The sequence below is a fragment of the Ovis canadensis genome, chromosome 18, assembly GCF_042477335.2.
Source record: "Ovis canadensis isolate MfBH-ARS-UI-01 breed Bighorn chromosome 18, ARS-UI_OviCan_v2, whole genome shotgun sequence".
Taxonomy (NCBI): Eukaryota; Metazoa; Chordata; class Mammalia; order Artiodactyla; family Bovidae; genus Ovis; species Ovis canadensis.
This window is the reverse complement of record NC_091262.1, coordinates 63,726,282-63,741,679: the sequence shown is the minus strand read 5'-3', so window position 1 is coordinate 63,741,679 and position 15,398 is coordinate 63,726,282. Positions and strand designations below refer to the sequence as shown.

At 37.7% G+C, this 15,398-nt stretch overlaps 1 pseudogene; it reads left to right on the top strand.

The window, feature by feature from the left end:
* The first annotated feature begins 5,163 nt into the window (after positions 1-5,163).
* Positions 5,164-6,153, top strand: LOC138423411 (tigger transposable element-derived protein 1-like; annotated as a pseudogene).
* The last annotated feature ends 9,245 nt before the right edge of the window (positions 6,154-15,398 follow it).

Below are 15,398 nucleotides of genomic sequence, written 5' to 3'. Positions count from 1 at the left end.
GGGTATGCGATGTTCTAGAACCTAAGAAATTTACAGTTTTAAGAAGTTCCACCTTAGAGTATCCATTTTTCAGTCTGTCTCTAATGCCAATGTACAAGACACAAGTAATTTATAATGCAGTAAACAGACACTCACATTGGCCTTTTTCTGCTGAGCAGTTTGAACAAGGCCACTAAAACAATGACATCCTGAAAATAACCTCTTTCATCTTGTGTATCAGCAATCAATATTAAAATACTAGAATGACTATAACACCAAGATAAATAGTTTAAAATACTTTGCTCTAGAAATAATAGCCTGGACAATAATCTAGAGTGTGGAAAATATATTCTAAAAATACAAAACATGAAATATGAAAATATTTCTACATGAGATAAGACACAAATTAATGCATGAAATGATTACAATTAGTCAGGTGACAAAAATCACTTTAATGAATAAATATTAATAATTACACAGGTCATCTAGATGTTTTGTCTGGCCAAACACAATCTCTTTTTCTATTAATTTATAATTAAAAACAATTTTAAAATACACTTGTTGCTAACATTTGTGTGCATGATTTAGAAACCATAAAGTTTATAACAAAACTGTTTATTTTTCCTAATATAAATGAGACAGTTCACTGAAATCTGACATAATCTCACTTCAATTCAGATAAATGAAACATTCTGTTGACAAATCTTTAAATATCTTCTAAGAATAGCATGAGTTATATTTGGATCTGCAATACAACAAACTCAAGTAGCAAAGAAAGTCATAGTCTTAAGCACAACTATTTTAAAAACTACAATATTCAGGATTTCTCTGCAAATGAAGATAACAACAGTATTTATTATTATTTATGGATCAATGTAAAAGAGCAGATAGTGATATGTAGTCATGTTCTCAAAGAGTACAAAGGAAAGCAATAATTTAAATTAGGAATTCATCTGGAATCTGTAGAGATGTGTACAATTTGAAAATATACTTCATTCTTAAAGAATGAAGAATCTGATGCTACTCAACATACTATGATAAATAAAAGAGGCTAATAGAATTACTGGCTAGTTCTTGTTTAAAAATACGTATTAGATCAGAATTTCTTTGATAACAGAATTACTAGTTTGTTCTTGTTTATTTTTCTAACTCAAGCTCCTATCTAGTCAGTGGCCTTAACTTTTCCCAAGATAGGTAAAGAAAAGCAAATTTAGAAAGAAAAAGTACAGTGGACATATTATTTTTCATATCCTTTATCTCTGTAGTTAAGAGTGAGAAAAGTTAGGCCGAGCATGAAGAATGGAGAATGGAATAGCCAATTTAATTTTCTTCTGTGGTTATTTCTTCAAACTCTGAATTAACCATTTTTTGTTTAATGTATTGTAAATTTACATAACAATTGAAGTTTTATATAGAATTTTATTTTTTCCCTCTTTCATTTTTTAAATTAAAATTAAAATTCAATCATTTTTTAATTTAAATTTATTTATTTTAATTGGAGGCTAATTACTCTACAATATTATATTGGTTCTGCCACACATCAATGTGAATCCACCACAGGCGTACACATGTTCCCCATCCTGAACCCTCCTCCCACCCCTCTCCCCGTACCATCCCTCTGGGTCATCCCAGTGCACCAGCCCCAAGCATCCTGTATTGAACCTGGACTGGCGATTTGTTTCTAATATGATATTATACATGTTTCCATGCCATTCCCCCAAATCATCCCACCCTCTCCCTCTCCCACAGAGTCCAAAAGACTGTTCTATACATCTGTGTCTCTTTTGCTGTCTCACATACAGGGTCATCGTTACCATCTTTATTTGGGAGAATGCCATTCTAACATGTATACTATCATGTGAATTGAATCGCCAGTCTATGTCTGACGCAGGATGCAGCATGCTTGGGGCTGGTGCATGGGGATGACCCAGAAAGATGTTATGGGGAGGGAGGTGGGAGGGGGGTTCATGTTTGGGAATGCATGTAAGAATTAAAGATTTTAAAATTTAAAAAAAAATAAATAAAATAAAATGTTAATACTCATAAAAAAAAATAAAAAAAATAAAAGTAAAAAAAAAAATAAAAAATAAAAAATAAATAAATTCCATATATATGCATTAGTATACTGTATTGGTGTTTTTCTTTCTGGCTTACTTCACTCTGTATAATAGGCTCCAGTTTCATCCACCTCATTAGAACTGATTCAAATGCATTCTTTTTAATGGCTGAGTAATACTCCATTGTGTATATGTACCACAGCTTTCTTATCCATTCATCTGCTAACGGGCATCTAGGTTGCTTCCATGTACTGGCTATTATAAACAGTGCTGCGGTGAACATTGGGGTACACGTGTCTCTTTCGATTCTGGTTTCCTCGGTGTGTATGCCCAGCAGTGGGATTGCTGGGTCATAAAGGAGTTCTATTTCCAGTTTTTTAAGGAATCTCCACACTGTTCTCCATAGTGGCTGTGCTAGTTTGCATTATATAGCATTTTAGTATAAGAAATAGAAAATTCTCCTGCTGACAGATTCAAGAAATGAGACTTATCTATTACATTCTTGCTTCATAACAATTAGAAACTTGGGATGTACTAGGAATACTTGTAACTATCAAATTCTGATAAGTGTTTTAATGTGCTTTCACAACCATTATTTATTTTGTAAAGTGCCTCTTGGAGGACATGAAAGCAGACAGAACTCCATTTTATAAAAGAAAGTTAATGATAAAGTTATTATAAATAAATTCAAGAATGTAATGAAAATTCACATGCCTTGATTATGTCCTTTCTTTTTACAATTACATGCATAATTCAAAGTTTTTCCTTATCATTTAATTTGGTCTATCAAGTGTCAGTGAAAAAATACTCAAACATCACTGAATTTAAAATACCATAAAATTTGACAGTATATATACTTGGGTTGATTGATATATAGTCATACCTCATTTTATTGCACATTGCTTTATTGCATTTTACAGATATTGCATTTTTCGCAAACTGAAGCTTTGTGGCAACTGTACCAAGCAAGATTATCAGTGACACTTTTCCAATAGCATTTGCTCATCCCATGTCTCTGTACCACATTTTGGTCATTCTCCCAACATTTCAAACTTTTTCATTATTACTATACCTGTTATGGTGATCTGTGATCAGTGACTTTTGATGTTACTATTTTATTTGTTTGGAGGCACTGTGAATTGTGCCCATATGATAAATAATGGCTAAATATTATGCATATTGTGACTCTACCACCGATCAGCCGTTCCTCTTTCTCTCTCCCTCTCCTCTGGTTCTTCTGTTCCCTGAGACACAACAGTATTGAAAATAGGCCAATTAATAAGCCTCAAAAGCCTCTCAGTGTTTAAGTGAAAAAAAAGAGTCACTTAAAATCAAAAGTTATAAATGACTAAACTTAGTGAGGAAGTCATGTCAAAAGCCGAGACAGATCAAAAGCTAAGCCTTGTGCCAAACAGTCAAGTTGTGAATGCAAAGGAAAAGTTCTTGAAGGAACTTAAAAGTACTACCCGAGTGAACACAAGAATAAGAAACAGCCTTACAGGTGAAATGGAGAAAGTTTTAGTGGTCTGGATAGAAGAACAAACCAGCCACAGCACTCCCTTATGTCAAAGCCTAATTCAGAGCAAGACCCTAACCTAACTCTCTTCAATTCTATGAAGAATGAGAGAGGTGAGGAAGCTGAAGAAAAGTATGAAGCTAGTAGAGATTGGTTCATGAGGTTTAACGGAAGAAGCTCTCTTCATGACATAAAATCATAAATGCTGACATTGAAGCTGCAGCAAGTTACTCAGAAGATCTAGCTAAGATCATTAATAAAGGCGGCAAAGGTCAGTTTTCATTCCAATCCCAAAGAAAGGAAATGCCAAAGAATGCTCAAACTACCACACAATTGCACTCATCTCACATGCTAGTAAAGTAATGCTCAAAATTCTCCAAGCCAGGCTTCAGCAATACGTGAACTATGAGCTTCCAGATGTTCAAGCTGGTTTTAGAAAAGGCAGAGGAACCAGAGATCAAATTGCCAACATCCGCTGGATCATGGAAAAAGCAAGAGAGTTCCAGAAAAACATGTATTTCTGCTTTATTGACTATGCCAAAGCCTTTGACTGTGTGGATCACAAGAAACTGTGGAAAATTCTGAAAGAGATGGGAATACCAGACCACCTGACCTGCCTCTTGAGAAATCTGTATGCAGGTCAGGAAGCAACAGTTAGAACTGGACATGGAACAACAGACTGGTTCCAAATAGGAAAAGGAGTGCGTCAAGGCTGTATATTGTCACCCTGCTTATTTAACTTCTATGCAGAGTACATCATGAGAAACGCTGGGCTGGAAGAAACACAAGATGGAATCAAGATTGCCTGGAAAAATATCAATAACCTCAGATATGCAGATGACACCACCCTTATGGCAGAAAGTGAAGAGGAACTAAAAAGCCTCTTGATGAAAGTGAAAGAGGAGAGCGAAAAAGTTGGCTTAAAGCTCAACATTCAGAAAACGAAGATCATGGCATCTGGTCCCATCACTTCATGGGAAATAGATGGGGAAACAGTGGAAACAGTGTCAGACTTTATTTTTCTGGGCTCCAAAACCACTGCAGATGGTGACTGCTGCCATGAAATTAAAAGACGCTTACTCCTTGGAAGAAAAGTTATGACCAACCTAGATAGCATATTCAAAAGCAGAGACATTACTTTGCCGACTAAGGTCCGTCTAGTCAAGGCTATGGTTTTTCCTGTGGTCATGTATGGATGTGAGAGTCGGACTGTGAAGAAGGCTGAGTGCTGAAGAATTGATGCTTTTGGACTGTGGTGTTGGAGATGACTCTTGAGAGTCCCTTGGACTGCAAGGAGATCCAACCAGTCCATTCTAAAGGAGATCAGCCCTGGGATTTCTTTGGAAGGAATGATGCTAAAGCTGAAACTCCAGTACTTTGGCCACCTCATGCGAAGAGTTGACTCATTGGAGAAGACTTTGACGCTGGGACGGATTGGGGGCAGGAGGAGAAGGGGACAACCGAGGATAAGATGGCTGGATGGCATCACTGACTCGATGGACGTGAGACTGAGTGAACTCCGGGAGATGGTGATGGACAGGGAGGCCTGATGTGCTGCAATTCATGGGGTCGCAAAGAGTAGGACACGACTGAGTGACTGAACTGAACTGAACTCTGCCTACGCTCCGTAAATGGAATAATATGGCATAGACAATAGCACATCTACTTACAACATGGTTTATCTGCTATTTTAAGCCCACTGTTGACACCTACAGCTAAATGAAAAAAAAATTCAAACTGGTACTGCTCAGTGCTAATGTACCTGGTCACCCTAGAAATCTGGTGGAGATGGTCAATGAGATTAATATTGTTTCCATGTCTGCTAACACAGCATGAATTCAGCAGCATGGAACAAGGAGTTATTTAGACTTTCGAGTCATATTGTTTAAGAATTACAGTTCATAACAATATAGCTGCCATAGAAACCAATTCTTTTGATGGATCTGGGCAAAGTAAATTGTAAACCTGGAAAGGATTTGTCATTCTAGATGCCATTGAGAAAATTTGTGACTCAGGGGAAGATGTCAAAATACCAACACTAACGGGAGTTTGGAAGGCAACGATTCCACTCCTTATGGATGACTGTGAGGAGTTCAAGACTTCAGTGGAGGAAGTCAATGCAGGTGTGGTAGAAATAGGAAGAGAACTGGAAGAGGAGCCTGAAAGATGTGACCAAATTGCTATAATCTGATGATAAAAATTTAACAGATGAGGAGTTGCTTCTTATGGATCAACAAAGAAAGTGGTTTCTTGAGATAGAATCTACTCCCAGTGAAGATGCTGTGAAAATTGTTGAACCAACAACAAAGGATTAGGAATAGCTATTAAAGCAGCAACATTTTGAGAGGATTGACTTCAATTTTGAGAGTTCTCCTGTGGGTGAAATATCATCAGACAACATTGGGTACTACAGAGAAATCATTTGTGAAACAAAGAATCAATCAATGCTACAACCTTCATTGTTGTCTTATCTTAAGAAATTGCCATAGTCACCCCAACCTTCAGCAGCAACCACCCGGATCAGTCAATCAGCAGCCATCTACTTGGAGGCAAGAACTTCCACAAACAAAAAAGATTATGATTCACTGGAGGCTCAGATGAACTTTAGCACTTTTAGCAAAAAAATATTTTTAATCAAGGTTAAGTGCATTATTTTAGGCTTCATGCTATTGGAGGCTTTATACTATACTCAACTGTAGTATAGTATAAACATAACTTTTATGTGCATTGCAAAATCAAAATATGTGTCACCTACTTTATTATATTTACCTTATCTCTGTGTCCTGGAAACAAAACTACAATATCTCCGAGATGTGTCTACAATTAATGATCTATTTTACTTAGTTTAAATATCTCCAAATAAACCATGTAATTACACGTCATCATGACCCCTCAACATATGACCATTCAACAACTAGTTCTAATTTTTTTCAAGTTCTTCAGTAGGCTTCAAATCATTTGAACACCTTTTACCACTGAAACTCATAATTTTTTGCATTCCATGATACTGTTTCTCTCCTCCCCTGTTGAACTGCATTTTCTGTCTCTATAGTCAGCTGCTCTTGTTTATTATGTTCCTGTATATAAATTCACAGGTTCATTCAGAGAATGTCTTCCTTTTCTTCACAGCTTCATAATTTCTCACAGATTGCCTGAGCACCTTAATGCACATGACTCAAAACTTTTCTTTAGCAATGGTGATATTTCCTTTGTTTTGTTTTATGCATATTTCATTGTTTTGTTACCCACTCCAGTGTTCTGGCCTGGAGAATCCCAGAGATGGGGGAGCCTGGTGGGCTGTCATCTATGGGGTTGCAGAGAGTCGGACATGACTGAAGTGACTTAGCAGCAGCAGCAGCAGCGTTGTTTTGTTATCAATTACATTCCTATATAGCTTCTCTGGCTTCCCTGGTGGCTCAAATCATAAAGAATCTGCCCGCAATGTAGGAGACCTGGGTTCAATCCTTGGGTTGGGAAGACCTTGGAGAAGGAAATGGCAACCCACACCAGTATTCTTGTCTGGAGAATCCCATGGACACAGGAGCCTGGCAGGCTACAGTCCATGGTGTCGCAAAGAGTCTGACATAACTATGTGACTACCACGTCACTTCACTCATAGTTTCTACCTTGAGTTTAGTACAAGAAAAAAGCATTTCAAATAGAATGTTTGAGAAATATTGGCATGTACATTTTCTATCAATTTTAATTTTTTCTTGTAACTCATGTTTAATCTGGGATATATTTTTATGACTGATGTTAGGTTAAGATGCTTTGGTTAGTTCACACTATTAAGAAACTATGTATACTTCTAACCTATGATCTTCAGTTCAGTTCAGTTCAGTAGCTCAGCTGTGTCCGACTCTTTGTGACCCCATGAATCGCAGCACGCCAGGCCTCCCTGTCCATCACCAACTCCCAGAGTTCACTCAGACTCACATCCATCGAGTCAGTGATGCCATCCAGCCATCTCATCCTCTGTCGTCCCCTTCTCCTGCCCCCAGTCCCTCCCAGCATCAGAGTCTTTTGCAATGAGTCAACTCTTCTCATGAGGTGGCCAAAGTACTGGAGTTTCAGCTTTAGCATCATTCCTTCCAAAGAAATCCCAGGGCTGATCTCCTTCAGAATGGACTGGTTGGATCTCCTTGCAGTCCAAGGGACTCTCAAGAGTCTTCTCCAATACCACAGTTCAACAGCATCAATTCTTCGACGCTCAGCTTTCTTCACAGTCCAACTCTCAAATCCATACATGACCACTGGAAAAATCATAGCCTTGACTAGACTGACCTTTGTTGGAAAAGTAATGTCTCTGCTTTTGAATATGCTATCTAGGTTGGTCATAACTTTCCTTCCAAGGAGTAAGCATCTTTTAATTTCATGGCTGCAGTCACCATCTGTAGTGATTTTGGATCCCAGAAAAATAAAGTCAGACACCGTTTCCACTGTTTCCCCATCTATTTGCCATGAAGTGATGGGACCAGATGCCATGATCCTATGCCAGAACCTCTGATCTTACTGAACTTAATTTGTGATAATAATGTTTCAGTTCATTTGTTGGATTTACCCAGAAGATATTCATTAGATTATTAAAAAACTGAGAATATTATTATAACATTCAGATATAATTTTAATTTTAAAAATATTTCTATTTTTGCATTACATAGGTTACTATGAATAACAGTAAATAAAAAGGGTGATATTAAAAACACTAGAATTATCCCAGAACAACTTCACTTCTGTCTACTCATTTTTGAGTAGACAAAATGAATGGTAGCACCTTCGCTACCATTCTCCACACTAGAAACAAAGATTATTTAGAAACAAAGATTATTTTGAAACAAAAGATTATTTAGAAACAAAGATTATTTAGAAACAAAAGATTATTAGAAACAAAGATTATTTTGAAACCTAAATGTGATTTTTCTTAATGTTTTCTGATGGCATCTCACTATTCTTACTGACTAGATGACTTAACTTGGCTTATGAAACCCTGTCTGATCTAATTCATCATTCAGCTTCTTCAGGTCTATTTCTTGCCATACCATCTCTTCTCCTGGTTCCAGTCACCCTGGCTGCCTTTTAATGCCTCTCATCCAGAAGACTTCTACCACTCACTATAAGGACTTTGAACTCCATCTAGTTAGTGCTCACTTTACTAGTTTGCATTCTTTATCCACATGCATTTTCATGAAGAGTATGTTAATGGTAAAATTTCTTCTGTGTTGTATCTCATGCAAGATTCATTTATTTTCTATGTACAAATCTCTGAGATTATAATTTACATTAAAATGTGAAAGAATAATCTCAATAAATTTAGAAAAAAATTTTAAATTACAGGAAAAAAAAAACTGTTATCAATCTACTTCTTTTTAAAATATAAATTTTTGGCCTAGATGCTTAAAAAAGAGCTAGTCTAATAAACACACATAATTCATTATAGGGAGTATATGGTGAAATAAACTTCTTGTTTCAGCTCAGATTTTCTATTTTCTTCTTTCTCAACTAATTTCCTTTATCTTGTCTGTTTTTCTCATTCCTTCACACTTCTTAAATCAGCAGTGATATTACTTAAAAATTATCTATAGATAGGTTTTTTAAAATACAATGATTAAGAAGGTAACTCTGCACTTGGAATAAATGTATCTGAAAACTATCCCCACTATTCTAGCTCTGAAGACTTTGGCCAGTAATTCAAGCTCTCTGTGTCTTAGTTTTCTCATTGGTTAAGTAATAAATGTTTAAAATAAAAAAAATAGCACTGGCTTTACATGGTTATAGCGAAGATTATAGTGCTTGGTAGATTAAAAAATGGGAAATACAGTATTCAAGGTTCAGGATAAATAAAAGATGCATTTGATGGAGAGATATCTCACAGAAAAAATTAATTTAAAATTAATTTTGGAAGATATTTGCTTTCAATGCACTCTAATGAAAGTAATGGATGTTCATAGATCCAAGAACATGACATCTATGATCAAAAGTAAGAAACTACAATAAACTACTAGAATGCATCAAAGTCCTATGAAATGTAATAATTTCCTACTGTCTGTGTGCACTCAATTTTTGAGCAGTCACAGTAAGAAATGCAGGTCTCTAGACACACTGGCCCCTGCTACTGCTTCTTAATTTTTGGCTTGAGTCAAGAGTTTGCCAGTATCTGGCCTAATTAAGCTTAACCCAGTGAATTATACAACAGAAAGAAATGGACCATCTGTTCAACCAAAAACAGAATGTTTTTCATTTCTTTCAATGTACCGTGTTCTCTCCTCTTGTTGCTATTGTTTAGTCACTAAGTTGTATCTGACTCTTTTGTGACCCCATGGACTGCAGCCCACCAGGCTCCTCTGTCCACAGGATTTTCCAGGCAAGAATACTGGAGTGGGTTGCCATTCCTCCTCCAGTAAATCTTCCCAATGCAGGGATCAAACCCATGTCTTTGGCTTGGCAGGCAGATTCTTTACCACTGAGCCACCTGGGAAGCCCTGTTCTCTCTCCTTTGTGTATGAAAAGTATGTGTTAGGCTCTCAGTTGTATCTGACTCTTTGAAACTCCATGAACTGTAGACTGTCAGGCTCCTCTGGCCATGGAATTCTCTGGGTAAGAATGCTGGAGTGGGTAATCATTCCCTTCTCCAGGGGGTCTTCCCAATCCAGGGATCGAACCCAGGTCTCCTACATTACAGGTGGATTGCTTACCATCTGAGCCACCATGGAAGCCTGTTCTCTCCTCTATATGGACCTAATGGAGCATTATACATGGTATTTTCTCTGAAATCCTACATTTCTTTCTTTACCTGCTACCGTATTTCAGATCTCATTTTAAATGTCATTTTCTCTAAGAAGATTCTGTGATCCTATTAAGAATACTCTCGTATAAACATTATTCACTCTCTTACCAATCTATACTTACCTGATCAGACAATTTATCATGCTTTATCATAATTACACAATTTTCTGTTTTGTTTGCTTGACTTTAGCCTCTTCCCGAAAAAGGACAGTGCCTGCTATGCTAAGTGTTAGGTCCCAACAATCAGGATAGTGCTTTATATAAAATTATAATAATCAACAAATATGTAAAAAGATTAATTAAATGAGACCACATCGGGCATCTGAGATCTATTCTGTGTTTTCTATGTTTTGCCTTTATGATTCATCAATTTCTTAACTTTATCCTCTATTTCACAAAATGGGCTTTTCTATTACCCTATCTTATATTCATTCCCTCCAAGTGCACTTTTAAAGCAGAAATTGTCAATCACATTTTCCTCTACAATAACCTTTATTATTCTTTTCACAACTATCCTTTAAAGCTATTTGATCTCATCAAATGTCCTTCTGAACTTTAATAAGTAAGTTGAAGATATTCAAACTTCTCTTATTGCTTATGGAAACACTTTTCAACTGTCTCTGATTTTTGTCCCAGTACAGAGATTGGTTCCTTATCTGTACTTTATAATAAAGCTTTACATGTATGTGAATTCATTTCATATGATATTTGCAAGATGTCACCAGGCTTTTGACCAGGAAATCAACATTACCCTGGGTCCTGACTTGATCCTGGCTGTCTCAAGCAGAGGAATACATACCAAGAAGTGGAGGAATTGAAATAGTATGCTAATTGTAACTTGACCTTTGGTCCCACACCACTATGTACTGCACTGATAATGGGAATGAACTGACATGGAACACGTGGAACACTTTTTTTTTTTTTTTTTTGGTTCATTTGCAATAGACTAATGCTCAGATCAAAGCAAATAAGATGACCTATTTCCCCTAAGCCACACAAATATAAAGATTTTCAATTCCATTGAGATGAGATGTGCCAGTACCTGATAAAACATATCTAGAGAGGAAGAAACAGCGTTCATCACTATTATAATATAAGCAGAGGTGTTTGTCATTCTTCACAGAAGAGAGACAAGGAAGACTCTTGAATAACTCCTAGAAACAAACACTAACTCAAGTAAGCTCTCCTACTCCTTTACCCCTAAAATGGGAGGTCTGTGTTTGCCATGATGGGAGATGATGCCAGTTTAGGCTACCAGCCCAGTAACCCAGCCTCTTCAAAGAAGAGGAAGGTAGCTGAACCATTGACTATCCAGTACATTAAGGTTTTCTCTGTATAGACTCTCTTGTTTCTAGAGAGTCCTATGCACCAGCACCAGCTTCCCTGACAAATATGAGATCTTGTTCAACCTGTTTCTTGGAGCTGCTGTAATAGTTTTTATCCCTATTGTATCAAGAGTCATAATAGGGGGAGGTCACAGTTTTTATCATTATTGTCACATGTCCACATACTCTAAATATATACTGTGATAAACTGTAGCTTCTCAGGTATGTGACTGCCCCACAAGTAAAGGGTAGTTCACTTTTGAAACCATTGATACAGTGGAATGCAAAAAGGCCAAAGCTAGAATTCTCAGTCTGTCTATAATATCATACTGTCTTGATCTCTGTGGCCTCCAAAGATGCAACAGGATCTTCATTTTCATAAATCACCTTCCTAAGAAATGTAAGTCAAAAGTTGATGTCACCCTTGAATGTCATGTCATATATATTAGTCTAGCAAAAGACCATTGATATTTATGGTCTGTGGATAGGACCCAATTTTTTCCAGTCTTATATAAATCTCTAATTTTTTGTTTAGTTCAGTTCAGTCACTCAGTCGTGTCCAACTCTTTGTGAACCCATGGACTGCAGCACACCAGGCCTCCCTGTCCATCACCAACTCCCAGAGTTTACTCAAACTCATGTCCATCGAGTCGGTGATGCCAACCAAACATCTCATCCTCTGTTGTCCCCTTCTCTTCCTGCCTTCAATATTTCCCAGCATCAGGGTCTTTTCAAAATAGTCAGTTCTTCGCATCATGTGGCCAAAGTACTGGAACTTCAGCTTCAGCATCAGTCCTTCCAATGAGTATTCAGGACTGATTTCCTTTAGGATGGACAGGCTGGATCCTTTTGTAGTCCAAAGGACTCTCAAGAGTCTTCTCCAACACCACACTTCAAAAGCATCAATTCTTTGGTGCTCAGCTTTCTTTATAGCCCAGCTCTCACATCCATCCATGACTACTGGAAAAACCATAGCTTTGATTAGATGGACATTTGTTGGCAAAGTAATGTCTCTGCTTTTGAATATGCTGTCTAGGTTGGTCATAGCTTTTCTTCCAAGGAGCAAACGTCTTTTAATTTCATGGCTGCAGTTACCATCTGCAGTGATTTTGGAGCCCAGAAAAATAAAGTCTGCCATTGTTTCCATTGTTTCCCCATATATTTGCCATGAAGTGATAGGACTGGATGTCATGATCTTAGTTTTCTGAATGCTGAGTTTTAAGCCAAATTTTTCATCTCCTCTTTCACTTTCATCAAGAGGCTCTTTAGTTCCTCTTCACTTTCTGACATAAGGGTGATATTATCTTCATATCTGAGGTTATTGATATTTCTCCGGGCAATCTTGATTCCAGCTTATGCTTCATCCATCCCAGCGTTTCTCATGATGTGCTCTGCGTATAAGTTAAATAAGAAGGGTGACAATAGACAGCCTTCATGTACTCCTTTTCCTATTTGGAACCAGTCTATTGTCCATGTCCAGTTCCAACTGTTGCTCCTGACCTTCATATAGGTTTCTCAGGAGGGCAGGTCAAGTGATCTGGTATTCCCATCTCTTTCAGAATTTTCCACAGTTTGTTGTGATCCACACAGTTAAAGGTTTTGGTATAGTCAACAAAGCAGAAGTAGATGTTTTTCTGGAACTCACTTGCTTTTTTGATGATCCAGTGGATGTTGGCAATTTGATCTCTGGTTTCTCTGCCTTTTCTAAATCCAGCTTGAACATCTGGAAATTCATGTTTCACATAGTGCTGAAGCCTGGTTTGAAATCCTTTCAAGAAATTAGGGTGGGTGCTATTATCCACATTTTAAACCTACATTGAAACTCACCATGGTTGAATGATAAGTTCCAAGCAGTAGAAGTTGTTGAAGAAAGCGAGCAGCCTAGCCAGTCTGGGCCTTCTTACACATTCTCGAGTCCTTTACTAAATACAACCTGTCATACTTACACTGACAAAAAATAAATGTGTGCTTCATAGAAAAGAGCTGCTCTTTTAGACAAAACTGACTGCAAATGTCTGCTAAATAACTCAAGATCATGTGACTGTAGCCTCTTTTAGACTAAATTTATCATCTATAATATAGGCAAATTATCATGATGAAGACAAGGGCTCTCTAATAACATGCATGCATGTTTAGTTGCTCAGTTATGTCCAACTCTTTGTGACCCTTTGGACTGCAGCCTGCCAGACTCCTGTCCATGGGATTTTCCTGGCAAGAATACTTGAGTGGGTTGCCGTTACCTCCTTGAGGAGATCTTCCCAACCCAGGGGTCAAACCCATGTCTCCTGTATTACAGGTGGATTCTTTACCCGCTGAGTCATTGAGGAAGCCCCTCTAATAATATACCACCACCTGAAAATCACGATACCCAAAACAAACAGTAGTTTATCCTTTAAAACCTTCTCTTTGTTTTTTCTCACATTTTATTAAAGCATAACAGACCCAAAGAATTGCCAACATCCGCTGGATCATGGAAAAAGCAAGAGAGTTCCAGAAAAACATCTATTTCTGCTTTATTGACTATGCCAAAGCCTTTGACTGTGTGGATCACAAGAAACTGTGGAAAATTCTGAAAGAGATGGGAACACCAGACCACCTGACCTGCCTCTTGAGAAATCTGTATGCAGGTCAGGAAGCAACACTTAGAACTGGACATGGAACAACAGACTGGTTCCAAATAAGAAAAGGAGTACGTCAAGGCTGTATATTGTCACCCTGCTTAATTAACTTATATGCAGAGTACATCATGAGGAACGCTGGGCTGGAAGAAACACAAGCTGGAATCAAGATTGCCAGGAGAAATATCAATAACCTCAGATATGCAGATGACACCACCCTTATGGCAAAAAGTGAAGAGGAGCTAAAAAGCCTCTTGATGAAAGTAAAAGGGGAGAGCAAAAAAGTTGGCTTAAAGCTCAACATTCAGAAAACGAAGATCATGGCATCCGATCCCATCACTTCATGGGAAATAGACGGGGAAACAGTGGAAACAGTGTCAGACTTTATTTTGGGGGGCTCCAAAATCACTGCAGATGGTGACTGCAGCCATGAAATTAAAAGACGCTTACTCCTTGGAAGAAAAGTTATGACCAACCTAGATAGTATATTCAAAAGCAGAGACATTACTTTGCCAACTAAGGTCCATCTAGTCAAGGCTATGGTTTTTCCAGTGGTCATGTATGGATGTGAGAGTTGGACTGTGAAGAAGGCTGAGAGCTGAAGAATTGATGCTTTTGAACTGTGGTGTTGGAGAAGACTCTTGAGAGTCCCTTGGACTGCAAGGAGATCCAACCAGTCCATTCTGAAGGAGATCAGCCCTGGGATTTCTTTGGAAGGAATGATGCTAAAGCTGAAACTCCAGTACTTTGGCACCTCATGTGAAGAGTTGACTCATTGGAAAAGACTCTGATGCTGGGAGGGATTGGGGGCAGGAGGAGAAGGGGACGACTGAGGATGAGATGGCTGGATGGCATCATGGACTCGATGGACGTGAATCTGAGTGAACTCTGGGAGATGGTGATGGACAGGGAGGCCTGGCGTGCTGTGATTCATGGGGTTGCAAAGAGTTGGACACGACTGAGTGACTGAACTGAACTACCAGTTATATTATTTCTATCCCTAAAACCTATTATAATCTTCTAGTTTTTTAATTTATATTTCCAAAAAGTATTTTCCTATTTCCTTGTAATTGGGAAATTACAATTGACATTTGTAATTGCCTCCTTATTGCCCCCAGAC